A 19,886-nucleotide genomic window follows, 5' to 3' on the forward strand; every position below is an offset into this window, starting at 1 on the left:
TGTACTTCTTTTTTAAAGGGAAGGAGGGGCTTGCTTTGAATCGCTCTTAAGCCAGTCTTCTGCCCCAACTTCCTCCCCGTCTAGATAGGCTTCATTAATTTGATAAGCCGACACCAAAAGAGAAGAGTGGCTGGGGGAGTGGGGGAGGGGAGTGGTTTGCAGGAGGGGCTGCCTAGAGGCTGCCCTGAGGTTTTAGAAGATGAACTGCTAATGATGTTGAAGACATCTTTACCTTTTCAGACTGCCATGTCCCTCTGGAAGATCAGGGTCTTCTTTCACTTCTTCTGATTGTACTGCAAGAACTGAAAAATAAGGGCCTGGTTGGAACAAGGAGGGAATGGTGCGATGGCCAGGGGCGGGGCGGGGGGGGTGGGGGATGGCGAGGACCGGTAAGTAGACAGATGCTTCTCGGAGGAGGAATCAGAATGCGTCAGCTCCACAGCTTGTCTGGCCTTTGCTTGAACAGGGTAACTGATATTGTCATGCTAAAGAGTCGGAAACTAATGGGGGGAAATAGATTAATTTGCTAGGTCATTTATTGAACACTCTCGCCTGATACTTACAAACTAGTGAAATTCGTGTAAATTGGCAATGTGAATATTTTGATCAACATCTGTGACCCTTGAATTCAAACCAAGGAGGATGCAAACCACAGAACTTTTGACTTTTCAGATGCCCTAATCTTTGCCAGCCCTTTCCCATCTTCGAATGTGATAGAAGCTGAGTATGTCTAAGACAACCGTATGTACAATCTGCCCAAGATGTCCCAGTTTATGCCACTTGTCCTGGTTTGGACAAAAAAGATACATATTTGCCCTAATTCTGCTGCTCAGCAACTGGAAGAGACTGAGAGATCCCAGCTTCAGTATAATTTTATTTTTGTCCTCTCTTCTCTTGCGTACTTTCAAGACCATTCTTAAGCATGTACTGAAAACAAACGTAGGAGGCATTCTGAGGATGGAAAGCCATTGAAGCAAGAATCTTTTCTCATTTTAGTTAGTGGCACGATGAGCAATGTGTAGATTTAACCAAAACCTTGAATATTCTTGAATCACAGATCGAAATCATACACTTGTTTGTTTTGCTTCTGAAATAAATACCGAGGTGGGTGTGGGGTGTCAATGGGCATCATTAGTTAACTGAAAACAAAACAACCCAGGTTACTGCCCCCCAGAGTTTCTGCTTCAGTAAATATTTTACTTCCTCCTCAATTTTACCAAGTGACAGTAATTGTTTGCCAATGTCAGAGCTAACTGCTTTGTGGATGCCAGGAGCAGCTTTGAGCCTGAGGGGTGAGAAGGTGGGGGTAATTATTTCAAATAGATGAATGGGTCTTGGCCCCTGGACTTACCAATTGCTTAACTAGAATCTAAATTGGAATGGCTTATTTATGAAACAAATATTTATTGAGTACCTGTTGTGTACCAGCCACTTTTGTTTTAAATGCTTAAAATATCTGTGTACCAAAAAGATAACGACGCCTGCCCTCGCGCAGCTTACATTCTGTTCTAGCGGACATTCAACATAATAAGTAAGTGTAAAGTGTATAGTGTGTTAGTTGTAAGTGCTATGGAAAAAAGAAAAAGTAGAGCAGGGTGAAGGAGATGTTAAGAGATAAACTGAGGCATATTAAGATTTTTTTTAAGAACTTATTTGAGCAAAAATCAATTCAAATAGGTAGCACCAAACCAGAAATCGTTAGGAGTGCTCAGCAGACAGAACTAAGGGGAAAGACTTACAAAGAATAGAGAAAAGGCAGAGGCAAAGCAAGGACATTATTTGATTGGCTGTAACTTACTTGGAAAAGCCCAGTTGGCTATTTTTGATTGGTTGTCCTTAGGTTTTGATTTCTCCATGAAACCTTTACAGACTTAGGTTTTTGTTTGTTTCCTTAGGCTGTCGAGGTATTAGAACCACGTCCGTCTAATGACCTCCTTGTTTAATGAATTTAACAGAAGGTCGAGTGAAGGTCTTGGGCAATGGGTTCATGAGCTGCTGATGCCTTAAATCCCACTCCTGTACTACTTACTGCCTCCCACCTGAACAGAGCCCACACACAAAGGCCAAGGACAGGGAAGGTCAACACTCACACGCAGAGCCGCGAGAGGTATGACCCAGGCGAAGGATGGTTAAGGTCCCCTCTTGGGGTGGAGGGCTAGCCTCAGCAGGACCAGTTCAGTTCAGGATTCCCAGCTGGACTTTTGGGTATCTTTTCAGCCATTGCCAGTGGTCCCTCATGTAACCTGCGGTGTGAAACTTACCTTTTCCCGATGCTGAGCATATTCATGGAATCACAAGGTACGGGTGTTCAAATGTGGCTGACCTCGATGATGAGGAATCATTTACTGATGTTCTAAGAAGGAGTAAGCCAGTATTATGAGTTTCCTAACACCCACTGACATCCCAAAGACAAAACTATAAAATATCCAAGTTTTCCCTATGTTTGGTCCATTTTATTCATTTTAAAACTATGGTATTTTTTTTGTTTTTTTGGTTTTGTTTTTTTTGTTTTTTGTTTTGTTTTTTTTTTTTTTGTCCCTGCATGTGTTCTACACCTGCAGCTAAATAGGAAGGATTCAAGGCACAGACCCGTACACCCACGCCCCTGCCTGATTTTAGAGCACTTTGGGGAGAGATCGTAGCCAACCATTTCTTCCGTTCCTCAGAGTCAGGGCTGTGCTTGCTGCGTCCCTGTAAAGATGATGGCATCGATTTGGTTGAAAAGCGAAGCAGATGGAGTTCTGATTATTCTTTCCCACTCCTTACCTGGGACTGGAATTAGGATTCCTAGCTTCCTGCCTGCTTAGGGTTTAGATGTGGAGCAGATCACTGAAGCGGGCCCATACCTACCCCCCCATGCAGGCTGCCATCTTGCCGAGGCCCCGACGTCTGTGTGTACTTCTGCAGCTGCTTCCTTTTTGCTTGTGGTCGGCAAAAGGAAGGAATGGATTCAAACGAAGCCCACTTTCTGATGGAGCAGATACTGTGCTTAAGTGTGGAGAACATTTACCCTGGCAGAAATGCCCTGCCCATATGTCTGGGGCCAAGAGGGGCACTCCTGAGACTCAGAAGCATAAGGCCTGATTTTTCCTCCCACAAACCTGTTGCCCAAAGAGGCAGAGTGGGGCCGGCAGGAAGCCTGAGGCCCAGAACACACACTAGAAAGTCAGCACCAGGGGCACCCAGGTGGCTTAGTCAGTTAAGCATCCGATCTTGATTTCGGCTCAGATCATGGTCTCAGGGTTGTGAGATGGAGCTCCATGTCGGGCTCCATGCTCAAAGTGGAGCATGCCTTATCCCTGTCCCTCTGCTCTTCCTCCTGCTCATGTGTGCTCCCTCTCTCTGTCTCTGTCTCTCAAATAATAAATAAAATCTTAAAAATAAATAAATAAATAAAAGGAAGAAAGAAAATCACCAAGCGCAGAGTGGGAGGCTCTAGTCTCCTGGAGCCCTTGTCTCTGAGGCCTCTACTGCCTTGTTTACCACCATGATGCTGATGATGACGATGATCTTGACTTTCAATGGCCTTAACCAACACAGAGGGCTAAGAAAGCTGTGTGAAGTTTAGAAACTTCTGGTCCCAATTAGATGGTTTATATCCCATTTCATCTACTCTCCAAATACTGAAGTTCCATAGGCAATTGGGAGCTTGGAATTAATAATTTAAAAAAATAAGTACTGGGCGCCTGAGTGGCTCAGTTGGTTAAGCGACTGCCTTCGGCTCAGGTCATGATCCTGGAGTCCCGGGATCGAGTCCTGCATCGGGCTCCCTGCTCGGTGGGGAGCCTGCTTCTCCCTCTGACCCTCCCCCCTCTCATGTGCTCTCTCTCTCTCATTCTCTCTGTCTCAAATAAATAAATAAAATCTTTAAAAATAAATAAATAAATAAATAAAAATAAAAAAATAAGTACTTCCTGGATGCTTACCATTCACCTGGTACTGTGGTGAGTGTCTTATCCCACTTAATCCTTGCACGTCCTTCGAATTGAGGCACTATTACCCACATTACATAGAGGAGAAAAAGGAGCCTAGCTCCCAGTCACCCAACTACCAGAGTCAGGGTACACAGTCAGGCTTTGAACTCAGAAACGGCACATCTACCAGCCAGGCCACGTTCCCTGACTCCCCTGCTCTCGGCCTCTGCTGTTGTTCTGGGTGGTGGGTGGTAGAAAGACAGGCCTTGCAGCAGGGCCTTGCTTCCTTCGATTAGCTTGTTGCCTAATACATGTGTTTCACAACCTTTGCAATTGATAGTTCATCTAATTAACTTAAAGTGAAACTCAGTGATCGGCTCCGTTCAGGCAAACAAAATAATCCATTCCGATAATGATAACAATAGATTTACTTTGATAACAGAAATTGCTGCTTCCAGTCAATTTGATAATGGGTTTTCTCATAGAAACCTTCAAGCAGTGTCACCAAACATTTTACACGTGGGAAATAGGCATAGAATAATTTAGCATGCTAGTCTGTGGAGAGAAGTCCTCAAAGGTGCTCCTATTCCTTGGCCCAGCGATTATACTTAAGGAAATTTATGTTAACAACATGATCAGAGATGAGATGAAAGAAAAAAATACATATATATATGGATATTATTTGGCATTATTATGACAGCATTATTTAGTGGTAAAAAATTACAAAAAATAACTGTATGCCCAAAAATAGAGGACTGGTTAAACAAATAATGGTACACTCAACTGAAAGAATATTTCAAAGCCATTAAAGTATTTTAGAAGAGTGTTTAAGAACTTGGGGAACGTCCCTGATATAATAAGTGAAAATATGCAGAATAAAGAACTATATATGATCCCAATATTTTAAGGAAATTGAGAATGTAAACAACTTGAGATTGAATTTTTGGCTTAGTGACATGGAGAACAAGGTTTTGTTGTTGCTGTTTTCCCATGCCTGAAGCCAGAGTAAACCTTTTCAGAAATAACCTAGAGAAAATTGTGACAACGGAAGAGATACTTTGTCTCATCAGCCTAAGTTCCAGGGAAATGAGTGATAGGATAGCTCAGCATCAGTCTTGAAATGACTTCAGGTTTCTCTTCAATTTTCGTCTTTTCCTGGAAACACATTTAACGTGAATTTATATTCTAATACAAGCCGGTATTTTTGCAGTTTCATGTCCCTTCAAAAGCAGTCTCTTTCAAAGAGAAGCAGAGGTTTCTGTGCCATTTGCTTAACAGCCCCTTCGTTGCCAAGATCTCCAAATAAGTTGGTCAAGGGGCTGACAAACATTTTCCCGATGAGAAAAATGGCCGTGTCGGAGATTTGCACTGCTGACCTGAATGCATGCGTCATATCTGCCACATCCCTGTGGATGGAGAGGTCATTTCTTCATTATACTAGAAGTGAAAGAGAGGGAGAAAGTTAGGGTATTGGAGTGCTGAGCACAGCACCATTGCCCAAATGAGAAAGTCCAAGTCATCAAAATATTCTCTTACCAGAGGAGTTGGAGGAGAAGAAAATGAGCAGATTGTTCAACACGTAGGAAGACAGCTGAAAAGGAGGACTCTGTGTGTCCCCTAATTTTGACGTAAAATATCAAAGGTAAACCCTCAGAATCAGTTGAAGAAACTCTTCAAACCTCAGTAGGATTAGAGTGGAGAAACATCTGAGTCAAGAATTTGTAAGAAAGCTACCTTCTTTTTTTTTTTTTTTTTTAAAGATTTTATTTATTTATTTGAGACAGAGAGAATGAGAGAGAGAGAGAGCACATGAGAGGGGGGAGGGTCAGAGGCAGAAGCAGGCTCCTTGCCGAGCAGGAAGCCCGATGCGGGACTCGATCCCGGGACTCCAGGATCATGACCTGAGCCGAAGGCAGTCGCTTAACCAACTGAGCCACCCAGGCGCCCCAAGAAAGCTACCTTCTTGTATCTCAATATTTATACTAATGCTGCTTTCATAATTAATCCTATCGCTGAGAACACTTGGATGTTTAGAAATAGTCATAACTACCTGTGACCACTTACTTTTTGGCAATATAGCCCAAGTGGAAGAAAATGTCCTTAAAGAGGTGGAGGCAAATGGAAGGCTAGTCTTGCAAATCCAGCCAATCAAATGACTGTGGACATCACGCCAGTCTTCCCTAAGTCAAACCTGAGGGAAAAAATGACAAAATATTGAGCCACTTCAAATAGAGGATACACTTGGAACCATGGCACCTATGGAGCAAAACGCTAACTTCTTAGCATTACATTCCAGATTATATATAACCTGACCCCAGATGCCCTCCCAGCTTCCTCTCTCTCTCACGACGTCCCTCAGGCCTGGAATGGCCTGAAACGCTCTGCTTCTCTGCTCATCGAGATCACACTCTGCTTCCCGGGTCGAATCAGACACCACCTCAGTCAGAAATGATCTGACCTTCCTTGCCATACCTGTAGATTTTCATGGGTGCCTTCACAGTGTTTATTTCATTCCGCCTTTACATTTTAGTTGGTTATTTATGTTTCTCTCCCCTGTAAGATTGTTATTCATCTGTAAATGCCCCTGATGCCAAGCCAAATGACCGCATGCAGTAGTCGCTTAATACGTGTTTGCTGAATTAATTAAAATACAAGATAGCATATAAATATTAAGATGTTTGATAGAGGTCACATGTGCATCCATGCTTTCCTGACAAAAAAATAATGTCTGTCCTGTCTGGGGGCAGAATATTTTTCATTAGACTAATCCTAAAAGACCCACATTAGGAAGGCTACTGTAATACCAACCCATGATAACGGCTAACATTTTCTAGTATTGGCTACATTCTAGGCATTGCACTAAACCATTTCCACATAATATCTCTTCTGATCATCCCAACAACCTTATGAGGTTTAAGTGCTATGATTATGTCTGCATTTTACCAATAGGAAGCCAAGACTTGGAGCAGTGTCATGACCAGCACACCCGGGAGCCGCTGCAGATACTTTCTCGGCAGAACTCGTCTCTCTCTCACCTTGGAGGAGGCCCTGCTCCCTGGTGGTTGCCATTATTTGTGCAGGATAGCTGGCCATCTGCTTATTTCAATCACAGCAAAGTGGGCCTCACAATAGGTACTAGTATCTTTTGTAAACAGTTTTTCTGGCTCTGACATATTTTCTCCAATTCTCACTGGTCTTCAACAGTATTTGAGTATTTGATGATTTTCTTATTCTAGGGAAGCTCTAGAATATATCAACTCCGAAGTGAGGTGGGCTTCTTGTAAGTAAAATAGCCATACATAAGAAGCATAATAGTATTCTCGAGAAAAGAAGCAATAAGATGATAGATAGATAGATGATAAATAGATGATATACCAGAAGAGATTTATTATAGGAATTCACTCACATGATTATGGAGGCCAAGAAGTGCCACAGTCTGCCATCTGCAGGCTGGAGAACCAGGAAAGCTGGTGGAGTAATTCAGTCTGAATCTGAAGGCCTGAGGATCAAGGGGCTGATGATCTAAGTCCCAGTCCAGTCCAAGGCCTGAGAACCAGGAGTGCCAAAGTCCACGGGCAGGAGACGTGGATGTCCCAGCTCAAGCAGAGAGCGAATTGGCCCTTCCTGCACCTTTTTGTTCTATTCAGGCCCTCAATGCACTGGATGATGCCCACCCGCCTTGGTGAGAGGGATCATCTTTACTCAGTCCGCTGTTTCAAATGTTAATTTCTTCTAGAAACACCCTCACAGACACACCCAGAAATAATGTTTTACCAGCTATCTGGGCATCCCTAAGCTCTGTCCAGCTGACACATGAAATTAACCATCACAGGAAGGAACAGTGATATGCCCTCAGTTAACTAGAGCAAACATTATATAAGAGATTTGTCCACATTTAGCAAATGTTTATTGAGCATACACTATGTGCCAGGTAGAAGCCGGGGACAGAATGCTGAACAAAACAGAGATGGTCCCTAACCTCATGCACAGGAGTCTAACACAGAGACGGACATTCGTGAAATAATCACACAGATACGTAATTACAGGATGAGGGCCAGTGCTGTGAAGAAGTGTATAGATGGCCTTGAACGTCTAGAGCCTAGTGAAGGTGGAAGAGTAGTCAGGGAAGACTTCTCAGAAATCTAGAAAAGCATGGGGCGCCTGGGTGGCTCAGTCGGTTAAGCGACTGCCTTCGGCTCAGGTCATGATCCTGGAGTCCCGGGATCGAGTCCCACACTGGGCTCCCTGCTCGGCAGGGGGTCTGCTTCTCCCTCTGACCCTCCCCCCTCTCATGCTCTCTCTATCTCAGTCTCTCTCTCAAATAAATAAATAAAATCTTTAAAAAAAGAAAAAGAAATCTAGAAAAGCAAAAGAAGGTAGCTTGGGCAGTGATTCTCAAAGTGTAGTTCCAGGACCAGCAACACCAGCATCAACTGGAGGCTTCCTTGTTAGAATTGCAAATCATTAGGCCACACCCCAGACCCACTGAACCAGAAACTCTGGGGGTGAGGCCCAGTGTTTGGGGTTTAACCATCCCTACAGGTAATTGTGATGGACCCTGAAGTTTGAGAACCACTGCACCAGCAGATGAGCACCCAGGGCAGAGCATTCCAGCTAGAAGAAATCATGTAGTGAGGCCCCAAGGCTGGGAGAAAGATGGCGAGCCAATGGAGCTTCCAGAAGGCCCCACAAAGAGGATGGTGGGGTAGATGGAGCCTGGGACATACACCTGGGTCAGATTGCTTCAGGGCCTGTGGTAAGGATTCTGCCCACTGTCCTAAAAGCCATGGAAAGCCACAGAGCAGTTTTAATTAGGCATGCGATATGATCACATGTGCATTTTGAAGACATCCCTCTTACCACAGCATAGAGAACTGAGTAGACTTCAGTCCTCTAATTTGAAAACTGATAAAATGGAGTGGAAGGCTACTGGAGCAAAAGGAGGTGAGTGGAGTGGAGATACCTTGAGGAAGTGACAGCAAAAGGGCTTTGACTGAATTTGAAATTTGGGACTGAGGGAGAGAGATGCGTCAGGATGGAGCTTAGCTTTCTGGGTTGTGAAACTTGATTGACGGTGGTGGTTCCAGTCACTGAGATGCAGAGCGTGGAGATCATGTATTTCTCAATACTGAATTTGAGAAACCTTTGAGATATGAATTAGACCTTCGTTGAAACTGGATGCATGAAAGCCAGGGAAAAGAGTAATTCTTGAGGGGAGTCCTGTGGTAACTGCATGAGCCAAAGGATGGAGTTGGAAATGAGTTTTCTGATGTTTGTTTGCCCGTTTCATTTTTTATTTATGGATCCATTCACACATCCATTCACTCATTCTACTTCTCACACCCTCCCGAGAACATGGAAACATTGGAAGGACAGAGGAGGATTAGTAGGTGGGATGGGACTGGCTATGGCAGATCTTGAATTCCAAGCTGACAACTCTGGATTAGCATTGAAGGCAGGCAGGGTAACATCATGGCAGAGGTATGTTTCAGGAAGATTACCTCGTAGTGTTACAGGTAGGCGAGAATAGAGGGAGGAGGACATCACAGGGTAACTCTAAGGATGCTAACAGACTACCTCGTGTAGTATAAGGTTGTAATTATAATATAAGGTTAGCATGAGGGGTGACAATCAGATCCATATACATTCATTCATTATACTACCTACAAGAGGCTATATATCTTTAACCTATCTCTCTATTTAGGTTTGGGAATAGGAAAAGATAAACTTTGAGAGTAGGAAACTAGGTCTTTTTCCTGTTTCAGTTTTTCATAACCAAGCAGGGGTAAAGTATCTTAACGGAAGCTAATGCTAATCAGAAGTGAAAGACTGACACACAGTAGGCCCTGGAAAACATCTCTGAGGTTGAACTGGATCAACGCCACTGGGGTAGTGAGAGAAGATGCAGCTCAATGGAGGACTCCTCAAGGGGAGAGGGGAGCGCGATGGGGCCCCTTGCATGAGAATTAGGACCTTGGTGACCCCCATCTGTTCCTCCTTTCCTCCCTCCCTCCCCCACCGCTGCCATGGCGACAAGTCTGGAATCACAGTAAGCCTTATACCCCAGAGAAAAGAATACGCTGTTTGAACGGTGCAAGTTGGCCTCCAAGGTTCCTGGTCCGCAGGCCCCATCCCCCGCATTCAGGGGATTCTTACAAAAGGCAGCTTTTACCAGAGGGTCAGTGGCACTGCCGCTCATGGATCTGAGCCCATTTTATCCCTCAGCACTTTGCACTTGTTTGTTTTTGAACTCACACCACCGCCTCAATGCTGTTGGTCTTGTTTTGGCTTGAGGTTCCCCATGTGGCCCTCTGCATCCCCTCTGCTCAGCCCCACAGAGCAGTGTGCTTCTTTCTTGCTTGTGTCTTCTTGTGACTGCTGTTGACTCACCAGGCTGGGGCTGTTGGAGCTAAACTGAATTAGTAACAATGCAATCAACATCTCTATTTTTATCTTCGTTCTCCCCACCCTCCCGCCCCTCCGGAGTGACTCACCATTTCTGGGTCTCAGAGCTTGGCAGTCTTGAATTATATTGGGGCTGAGGTGAATATATGCACAGATGTGATATTTCTACCATTAGATACAATGAGTATTTTCTTTCTTCTTCTTTTTTTTTTTTTCCTAGTGGCACGAGGGTTCAAACATTGTAAGTATTATTTATTATGCTCATCGTCATCCTTAACGGTTACTGTGTTACTGCTCAAGCTGCTGTTTATCTCCTGAGGTCTAACATGAATTGTAGGCAAGGAAGGAAGTCCTGACCTGATTTCTGAAACTCAGCTTCAGAGAAAACTTCAGTTTTGAACTGAAACTTTTAACCTTATCCCAGTTGAATTCTGGAAGCCTGCGCTATCCATAGAAAGGGTATACCAAACAGAATATTACCTGTAAAAAAAAAAGAAAAAAAAAAAAACACCATTAATGCAAAATATCTTTTCCTACCTAGGCCTCCATGTGCTGATAATTATATTAATTTTATAACTTATAAAGATGGATCTAAATTAAGAGCCTGGGTGTTTGGAATCCCACCCTACCATTTATATAATCTTGGGCTAGTTACTTGATTTCTTCGTGTCTTAATTTCCCCTTCTGTAAAATGGAGACTTATACCTCTCATCCGTACATCATAGTACCTATCTTGTAGAAGTGTTTTGAGAATTATTTAAGTTAATATCTACGAAGTGCTTAAAATAGTGTCTAGCACATAATAAGCTCTCAATAAATGTTGGCTATGATTATTCAACAGGTCTTACTGCCTGTTCTGAGAGAAAATAAAAAGAGTTTTATTTTAATAAGCACAGTGCACCTCAGGATTTTACCTTCCCTTGTTTCTGAATTCACAGGCCATCCATTTTATGGACACCTGAGTGGACACTAAGTTACAGAACAGACCTCTTTATCTTTCATTCAAAAGTACAGCTTTCTAGCTTTCCAGTTACCTGAATGACCATTCCCTGCAGTTGGGGCATATCTAAACGACAGCCACAAATCAGGACTCAGAGAAGGTTAGGGACGGTGCTTCCAGCATGGAACCCCCTGGGACAGAAACCCCTCCCCACCCCAGGAGGGCTTCCAAAGCCTCAGAGAATTAGACACACCAAGTGGCGCTCCGCGAGAACTAGTCTGCTCTTCCGTTTTTCAGCTGGTATCTTTATCTGAGTAATACGGTTTCAAAATTTGAGCGGCCGCATAGTTATGTAAAGTGTGTACGATGAAAACAGCAGTCCTGCCCTACACCTCTCCCCTTCCTGATTTCTGTTCCCTAAAACTTGACAGTATTTTAGCTGTTTCTTCTGGCATGAACCTCTGTATTTTTAATAACATGTTTCTACAGTTATCTCTTGATTATCATGTTTTAGCTATTACCCCTTGACTCTTTACCACGGAAAATATGGATTCAGCTCACTTACCCCTTCTACCTCTCAAACATGCTTCCTCTTCCTCCTTGTCCCCAATTATCGTTATATCACAAGTCTTGGTGAAATCAGTCCTCGTGTGTGTGTGTGTGTGTGTCTAGTGTGGTAGATAAGTGTTCATAGCTGAGCCAAATGGTAGGCTTTGATTACATTTATATCCTGCAGTTGTTGGCTCTATTGCTTTGTTTGCTTAATTTTTTTTTTTTAATTTGTCAGAGAGAGAGAGGGAACACAAGCAGGGGGAGTGGGAGAGGGAAAAGCAGGCTCCCTGCTGAGCAAGGAGCCCGATGTGGGACTTGATCCCAGGACCTGGGATCATGACCCGAGCCGAAGACAGATGCTTAACCAACTGAGCCACCCAGGTGTCCCTGTTTGCTTGCTTAATTTTTTAAGTTCCTGTCCTTAAGCCATTCACAGAATCTTCATCAGCAGTATAAATCTCCTCTCAGTACCTTTGCGAACATAGGTCATCAATCCATTTCTTCATGGAGTTATTCATCCTGGAGCTCCTCGTCTTTCTCCTCCCACGTGGGTTGGTACTAAGACTGCTGCAGAGCTGGCATCCCGAGCCTCCTTTCCACCTGGCTCCCATGTCGGGTCCCCTGTTCATGGAAGCCAAGTCTTCTCCAGCTTGGGTTAGTCCTCATTTTAGTGGACTATCTCCTCTAACCACTGCCTGAGAACTCATGAATTTACACGAAAGGTAAATATTTGAGGTCTTGCACATATGAAAATAGCTCTATTCTTCTCTCATATCTGACTGCATGTAGCATCCTAGGCTATAAATAACTCTCAGGAGGAATTTTGAGCACTTAATGCATTTTATTCTGGCTTCCAAAGGATTGCTGCCAAAATGCCCATTGCTCTTCTAATTCCCACCCTTGGGAAACTTGGAGGGTCTTTTTTTAAATTCTTGGCTTTCTGAAATTTCACAATGATGTATCCTAGTGTGGTCCCTTTTGTATTCATTGCTCAGGGAATTTTCTAGGCCTTTTCAAGATGGAAGTTCATGTCCTTCAGTTGTGGGAAATTTTCTTACGTGATTTCATTGATAATTTCCTCCACTTTGTTTTCTCTTCTCTCTCTCTCTGGAACTCATGTTATTTGGATACTATATACCTTCTGGACTGATCCCCCATTTTTCTTATCTTATTCTCTTCTATTTTTCCATCTCTTTGATTTTTGTTCTACTTTTCTAAAGATTTCTTAACATTATTTAGTTTGACATTATTTCTACTTTAGTTTGACAACCTTTAGTTTGACATTATTTCTACTACCGTGTTTTTAATTTATAAAAGTTTTATTTTTGCTTTTAAAATATTTATATACCATCCTGTTCATAATTTATAGTTAATTAATTTTTTCTGATATTAATGATTTTTTTAAACCATTCTCCTGTTGCCTTTATTTCCTCTGTTTTCTCTTTTCTATTTGTTTGGACTCTGTATCTTGCGTTAGAGGCTTTCCTCATACCTATACATTCATTGTTAACAGGAAGATATTAACAGTGTAACTGGGAGTCCTGTGTTTATATGTGAGGACTTCCAAGTGGTGGTGATTGGCCTGGAACCCAGCCATGGGGCATCCAAAATCTGTTAGTCATTTCTCATAGACTGGTTAATTTCCCTGGGGAGGAACCTACTGATCTTCTGTTTAGGAGATATAAGACTGGTTGCCAGTGTTCTTGAAGCTAAGTGGAAGAAAGGTTTGGAGTGGAGGAAGGTTATCTCACCACTGACCTGTAGATTTCCACTTAATTCCCCTGTTGCCAGTATAGCAAACCTCCCCCCCCCCGGCCCCCCGCCCCAGCCTTCAGCTGTGCTTTGTGTCCATATGCCAAGTCCCTCTGCTTCCACTTCTTGAAAAAGGAAACCACCAACCCTTTCAGGGAGGAGGAAGCAAAGTGGTATGGCCATGCACAGAAGGGTCTCAGTGTCTAACCCTTCTTATACAGACTTTCAACCAACACTCCTGTTTTTTAGCCCCGTCTACACCCTATCATCAGAGGTATCTGATGCCTCCAATAGTGCCTGCCACACAGTGTACATCCCTGAGCTTTTTAAGGTTCTTAACATACATTGGTTCCCTTCTCCTTGGCTTTTCCCCCATTGAAACTTCAGATTTCAGCTTTTTCTGCTCTGCTAAATTAGCTACCACTCATTCATCAGCTTTCCAGTTTCCATAATTATGTTGACATCTCGTATCTGCTTTTGGCTCCTTTCCTATCCTCTCTATGTAGAGCTTTGTTTTTTTTCTTTAAAAAAAAAATCTCTTTTTTTTTTTTGTCATTTTTGAGGAGGATAAGGAGGTAAGGTAGAAAAGGAGTGGAGATAAACATGTATTCAATCTGCCATGCTTAACTGCAATTTGTGAACCAACCTTTGTTTCTAAAGGATACACTGTTTCTCTATGCATCAAAATAAAACTGTCTGGGTTACTTGGCAAGTAGCTCATCTTGGAATATTTCCATTTGGGGCTGCCATAGTGATGTGGGTCTGCATCAGAATACCCTTAAGAAATGCAGTGTGATTGGGGTGCCTGGGTGGCTCAGTGGTTAAGTGTCTGCTTTCAGCTCAGGTCATGATCCTGGGGTCCTGGGATCAAGCCCTGCATCAGGGTCCCTGCTCAGTGGGGAGCCTGCCTCTTCCTCTCCTGCTCCCCCTGCTTGTGCACTCTCTCTCTCTCCCTCTCTCTCTGTCAAATAAACAAATAAAATCTTAAAAAAAAAAATAACTCTTAAAAAAAAAAAAGAAAGAAATGCAGTGTGACCTAGAGCTATCCCAAGTAATATAAGTCAGATTCTCCTGGTTTACTAGTAAGTAGTCTAAAACTCGCAGAAGATCAGAACCAACCAATTCCCTGGATTCTGGACTGAGATCCAGCCCCAAACTCCATAACAGCCCAAGGAACTAGAACTACCTAAGCTATGAGTCTCAGTATGAGCTGAAGAAATTAGACCATACTCATCCCTTTGTCTAAGGCTTTTCTAGACTGTGGGCACTCTGAAACACAGTATATCATAATATGAGAATATCTTAAGTATCATGTTATGACCTAGGTCCTTAGGTATATTTGATTTAGGTTTCAATTCCAGCTCTACCCTTTAATAAGATGTCAATTGTCTATATAAAAAACATTAGATAATAAAAAATATGTTTCATTTTCGTCATGTAATAAGCCAGAGATGGGTAAGTGAGAGGAAATGCAACTGATCTATGATGTCAGGTACTTCCCACCTCCTTTCTTTTTCCCTCACCTGTGGCTTTCATCCTCATATTTATTATCTTCTCAAGGTCCTAAGGTAGTATCTCCACCACCGGCCTAACATCTGCACTTCTGGCTCCAGGAAAAAGAAAAAGGGGACAAGGAGAGGGGGCAGAGAGAGAGCGAGAGAGAGAGAGAGCCAATCACAGATTCCCAGCATACTTCACATGCATCTCACTGGCCAGAACTGTGTTACATGGCTACTTCTAGCTGCAAGGGAGGCTGGGAATTCCTCCTCAAATACAATCAGGACTCTAATGAGTTAAGGAAGAGGAGTATTCATTAGACAGCTAATAGTGCCTGCCACACTAGGTGTACTTCCTTGAGCAAGTTGTTTAGTCTCACTTAGCATCCGTAACTTTATTTGTACAATGAGAATAAAAACACCTACGTCACAGAGTTGCAATGAGAAATAAAGGAGAAAATGTTTATAAGGCATATAGCATCTTACCAGACACATAATATGCCCTCCATAAATGTTGCTTCCCTTCCCGCGATCCCTTATATTGGTCTGCTTTCTGAACACACCGCAGTGTCAGCATATACTGTGAAGACCACAGATGTGTATTACTTGTTAAAAATTAAGTTTGTTTTGAGCATTATACAGCACCTTTTGGCAGAACATTAGTGAAAATGAGATTTGGGAATCACAAGTCAAAAAATATACTGAATATGAGAATGTCTGAATATAAGACACAGAGAATATGACTATAAAGATGATTTTACAGTCCATGTATTTTATTATAACCCTTAATCTTCCTTTATATTCCTTGCTTTTATAGCTATCCCACCCACCAACCTCTTTTTACCACACTCTTCCCTTGATCTTTTGAGAGCTTCTTTAATTTGTATTTACTATTATTTATCTACAAAGCTTTATTATGCAGTCACTGCACCATCATTTTGTGTGTGTGTGTGTCTGTGTGTTTCTTTAATCAGCCCCAGTGACTGACTGCCCCTTTGCTCCCTCCACACAAAGCAAAGCTGTGTGAAGCCCTTATAAACCAGGTTGGGTCAACGAGGTGGGGAAGCTAATGTGAGGGGAGGGTTGTGGCCAGCCAGGCCACAACTGAGGATTTATGAAAACTGCAATGGTCTATTAGAGTTGGGGAGTCAGAGGGTGAAAACACATATGGTTTCTGTGTTTTTATGTCCATGGAATTTTCTTGTCTGTATGTGCGACGGAGCGCCTTGTGCCCTGCCTTGTTTCACACCCCGTGCCCTGTGACCTAACATGTACCCATGCACACAGTCTAACAGGGGACAGGGACCAGGGTCACATTTAACAATCTAAATTGGAAGGCACCTTTGTTTTCCTCTCTCCAACTAAATGAGCTCTGGTAACAGAGGGGAGAGGTTTGGTGTTGTGGCTGTTTCTGTTACAGTGAAAAAAAAAAACAACCAATATTCCAATCTCGCATGAGCCATGCTGCCTTCTAAAATCAGCAACCAGGAACACATCCCCTTAAGAGAAAAACAGAAGGGAAAAGAAAGAAACCTCTCCCATTTACAAATGTTTTCTTTCCTTTGTGGCCCTTCTCTAGCTGGTCTTTGCCTACATTGAGTGCTGGCTCTCTGCGTAGGAGCCAAATGCCACAGTCCAAAGGAGAAGCTCTTTCACAGGGAAAACAAAAGGCAGCTGTCAGTTTAATCCCAAACTCCCTGATAACATTCCAGCAGAGTTCCTTTTTCTGGAGATGAAATAAGAACCCTGGCAGGCCCTCTTGACTGGCCACATAAATCATTTGTAGTAATTGCTCTGAGAGAGGAGTGCCTCTCAGGCTCCGCAGATAGAGGGGGGGAATCACACACCGACATCCTCCCCACCGACACACACACACACTGTGCCATCGCCTCTGGCTTGTCCCACACACATGCACGTGCACCCACATGTACACCCCCTCTTCTCAGGAGTTGCTCACACTGGGGTAGGCTCGGTGAGCCATATTAAAAAAAAAAAAAAGAGCATGGCACAGAATAATGAATAGTCAGTTTTATGTTTCCTTCTCGTTGAGCTTGAGCCAATTTAAATTCTTCTGGAGTACAGTTTGGGAGGGGTTCCGGGGAGGGTTGACAGGAAAAGTGGGAGGGAGAGAACACAAAGGTAAGAGGGGGATGGTTATGATTTGGCTTTGTTAGGCTTATCCATTGCTGTGTATTCTCTGATGTGTCACCTGCTTCCTCCTTTTTGCCTTTTCTGGTGAGAACTGAGATGTGGTCATAAAAATCCCCCACACTGTGATCTGGGAGCTGCTGCTGAGGCTTGGCACTTCGCTAAGGACCGAACTCTCAAAAGCCACAGAGCTATAATATCCCTTCCCCTCTGTGGCCAATAAAGATGGTGATGATCGAACAACAGGGCTTGGAAGTGGTGTGGTGCCTACAGCCGGGGCTGCACACCCTTCACTTGTACCCTGATGTCCGTTCATTGGAAATATTGAGGCCACCAGAGATGGGGGTGGCGGGGGCGTCTGTAGGCACACATAGCTGTTTGAAGACTGAATGGGTGGATGAATGAATACATGAATGGATAGATGGATGAATGAATGATGGATGAGTAGAGTTCAGTGTTGTGTTACGAGCACAGCTTGAAAAGCCAGGAAAATTGCGGAGCTTCTGTGACAGATGAATGCCTCGCCCCTCTCCACACACCCGAAGTTATAACTCTCCTTGCATTATGACCATGGATAGAGAAGAGGAAGTGAGGGGGAAAAAGCTAGACATGAGTGGGAAAGTGGGCGTTTCCCAGTGCCACCCTTCAGTCCTGCCAACTAGCCCTAGCTGTGAGTCAGAGCTGTCTGCCCTTACCACAAACGTGGAACGTGCCAAGCTGGAATTCACAGTCATTTGTTTTGTTTGATAAGAAGAACTATCAGACTTGGAAGGTACCATTTATGTGGTATATTCCCATCTGCGCAGAGCCCATTTCACCTTTGTCAAGCTACTGGTAAAATCAACCTTATTTATTTATTTTGCAATTTATTTGACACCAACTTTCTAACTTCAAAAGGAGCGTGAGGTGGCGGCAAAGAGTCATGCTCCACCTGGTGTACTCCAGACATAACGCCAGGTGTGTTCTCCCCAAGTCACTTCTGCCACAAAGGCGCAGGATGTTTGGGGTATGTGTATGCTCATTTGGAGTATCCTGCGGAGTCTGAGCTCAGCCCATCCTGGGTTGGATCTTTCTCTTACCTGTTTCAGCCATCACTCTAGAAGTAATTAATCCTTCCTCTTCGGGCTACCAAGCCAGTCATTACAGATCAGCCTATGTTTGTACATGGACCAAAGATGGTTCCTTGAAACAAGTACATGTATTTTAAGATTTCTAGGATCAAGGCTTCTACAGATATGGGTTAGTACATTTTTGCTTTAATTTAGAAGGTCTGTTTAGGTTGTGGTTCTAAATTCAGCTCCCCCCCCCACACACACACAATGATAATAGCTTATATTTGTATGATCGTTTACAGTTTGCAAAGCAGCTTTCCATATGGGAGGTCTTGTCAGTTGCTATTTTTAAGCTGAAGAAACCGAAGCTCAGAGAAAGTTAAGTGACTTGTTCAGGGTCATAGAGAAAACAGAAACAGGTATGGAAGCCAGGTGATGAAGCATCTAGTTTCATTTGCCATTGAGCATATATTATCTCTCTAAATTATCGTGATGAATTTCAGCGAATTACTTTTTACATTATATTATAATGCAAAAAATATGCTTATCTCAGAAATGTTTTAAAAATAAACCCATTTTTTAAATCGTGCATAATCGTGCCATCCAAGATGATCTCTTCAATATCATTTGAAGCAATTCATTCTAGTCATTTCTATGCATGTAAGACTAATATAAGGCTTTGATATATACAGCATTAAATCATGCAGCTTTTGGTTTTGTGTCTTTTTTCACTTAGCATTTTATTGAGAATTTTTTGTCATTAAACATTATTTATAAAACATGATTTTTAATGCCTGCATAATTTCCCCTGGTATGACTATACCATAAATTATTTAAAATTTAATCTATCCTCAATTGTTGAACATTTTAGTTGTTTACCTTTTTTTGTTTATGAACATCCTTGTAAACAAATCTTCAGTGGAATTTCTGATTACTGTTATAGTATAGATTCGTAGAAGAGGGATTTCTGGGTTAGAAGTTATTAACAATTCTCTAGATCTTGACATGGGCTGTATAATTGGTTTTCAGAAAGATTTTATCAATTTATACTCACCATTTGGGTGAGCTCTCTCTCCATACCCTTTCCAGCTTTAAGAATTATGAACTTAAAAAAATTTTTTTAAGATTTTATTTATTTCTTTGAGAGAGAGAAAGAGTGCACACTGCAGGCAGGGATAGGAGCAGAGGGGGATAGAGAGGAAAAGGGAGAGAATCTCCAGTAGACTCCGTGATTCCAGATCTCAAGATGTCGAGATCACCACCTGAGCTGAAACCAAGAGTGGGTGGCTCAACTGACTGAGCCATCCAGGTGCCCATGAACTTAAAACATTTTTAACAATATAATAGTAGAAAATATGTATTTTGCCATTTTAATTTGCATTGTATGATCATTAGTGAGATTGAACATCTTTGTTAAGAATTATTGGCTAAGGGGCGCCTGGGTGGCTCAGTTGGTTAAGCGACTGCCTTCGGCTCAGGTCATGATCCTGGAGTCCCGGGATCGAGTCCCGCATCGGGCTCCCTGCTCGGCAGGGAGTCTGCTTCTCCCTCTGACCCTCCTCCCTCTCATGCTCTCTGTATCTCATTCTCTCTGTCTCAAATAAATAAATAAAATCTTTAAAAAAAA

The 19,886-nt window shown here is 42.8% G+C and overlaps 1 protein-coding gene and 1 long non-coding RNA gene across 7 annotated transcripts in view; one reads left to right on the forward strand and one right to left on the reverse strand.

The window, feature by feature from the left end:
* MAML3 (mastermind like transcriptional coactivator 3) overlaps positions 1-19,886 on the forward strand; it is a 397,119-nt gene that overhangs the window by 291,930 nt on the left and 85,303 nt on the right. The window lies entirely within an intron of this gene.
* Positions 4,325-12,955, reverse strand: LOC115944313 (uncharacterized). Of its 5 annotated transcripts, none has more exons than XR_014142851.1 (6): positions 12,283-12,955; positions 10,409-10,799; positions 7,321-10,314; positions 5,979-6,105; positions 5,451-5,593; positions 4,325-5,351 (listed from the first exon to the last, which is right to left on the reverse strand). It is a non-coding gene; the product is annotated as an uncharacterized LOC115944313 (long non-coding RNA). The 5 variants fall into 5 exon arrangements; XR_014142852.1 differs by having other exon boundaries at positions 10,170-10,328; XR_014142853.1 differs by having other exon boundaries at positions 5,451-5,531; positions 7,321-10,328.

Source organism: Leptonychotes weddellii, chromosome 2, assembly GCF_054177405.1.
Source record: "Leptonychotes weddellii isolate Sample4059 chromosome 2, ASM5417740v2, whole genome shotgun sequence".
NCBI lineage: Eukaryota > Metazoa > Chordata > Mammalia > Carnivora > Phocidae > Leptonychotes > Leptonychotes weddellii.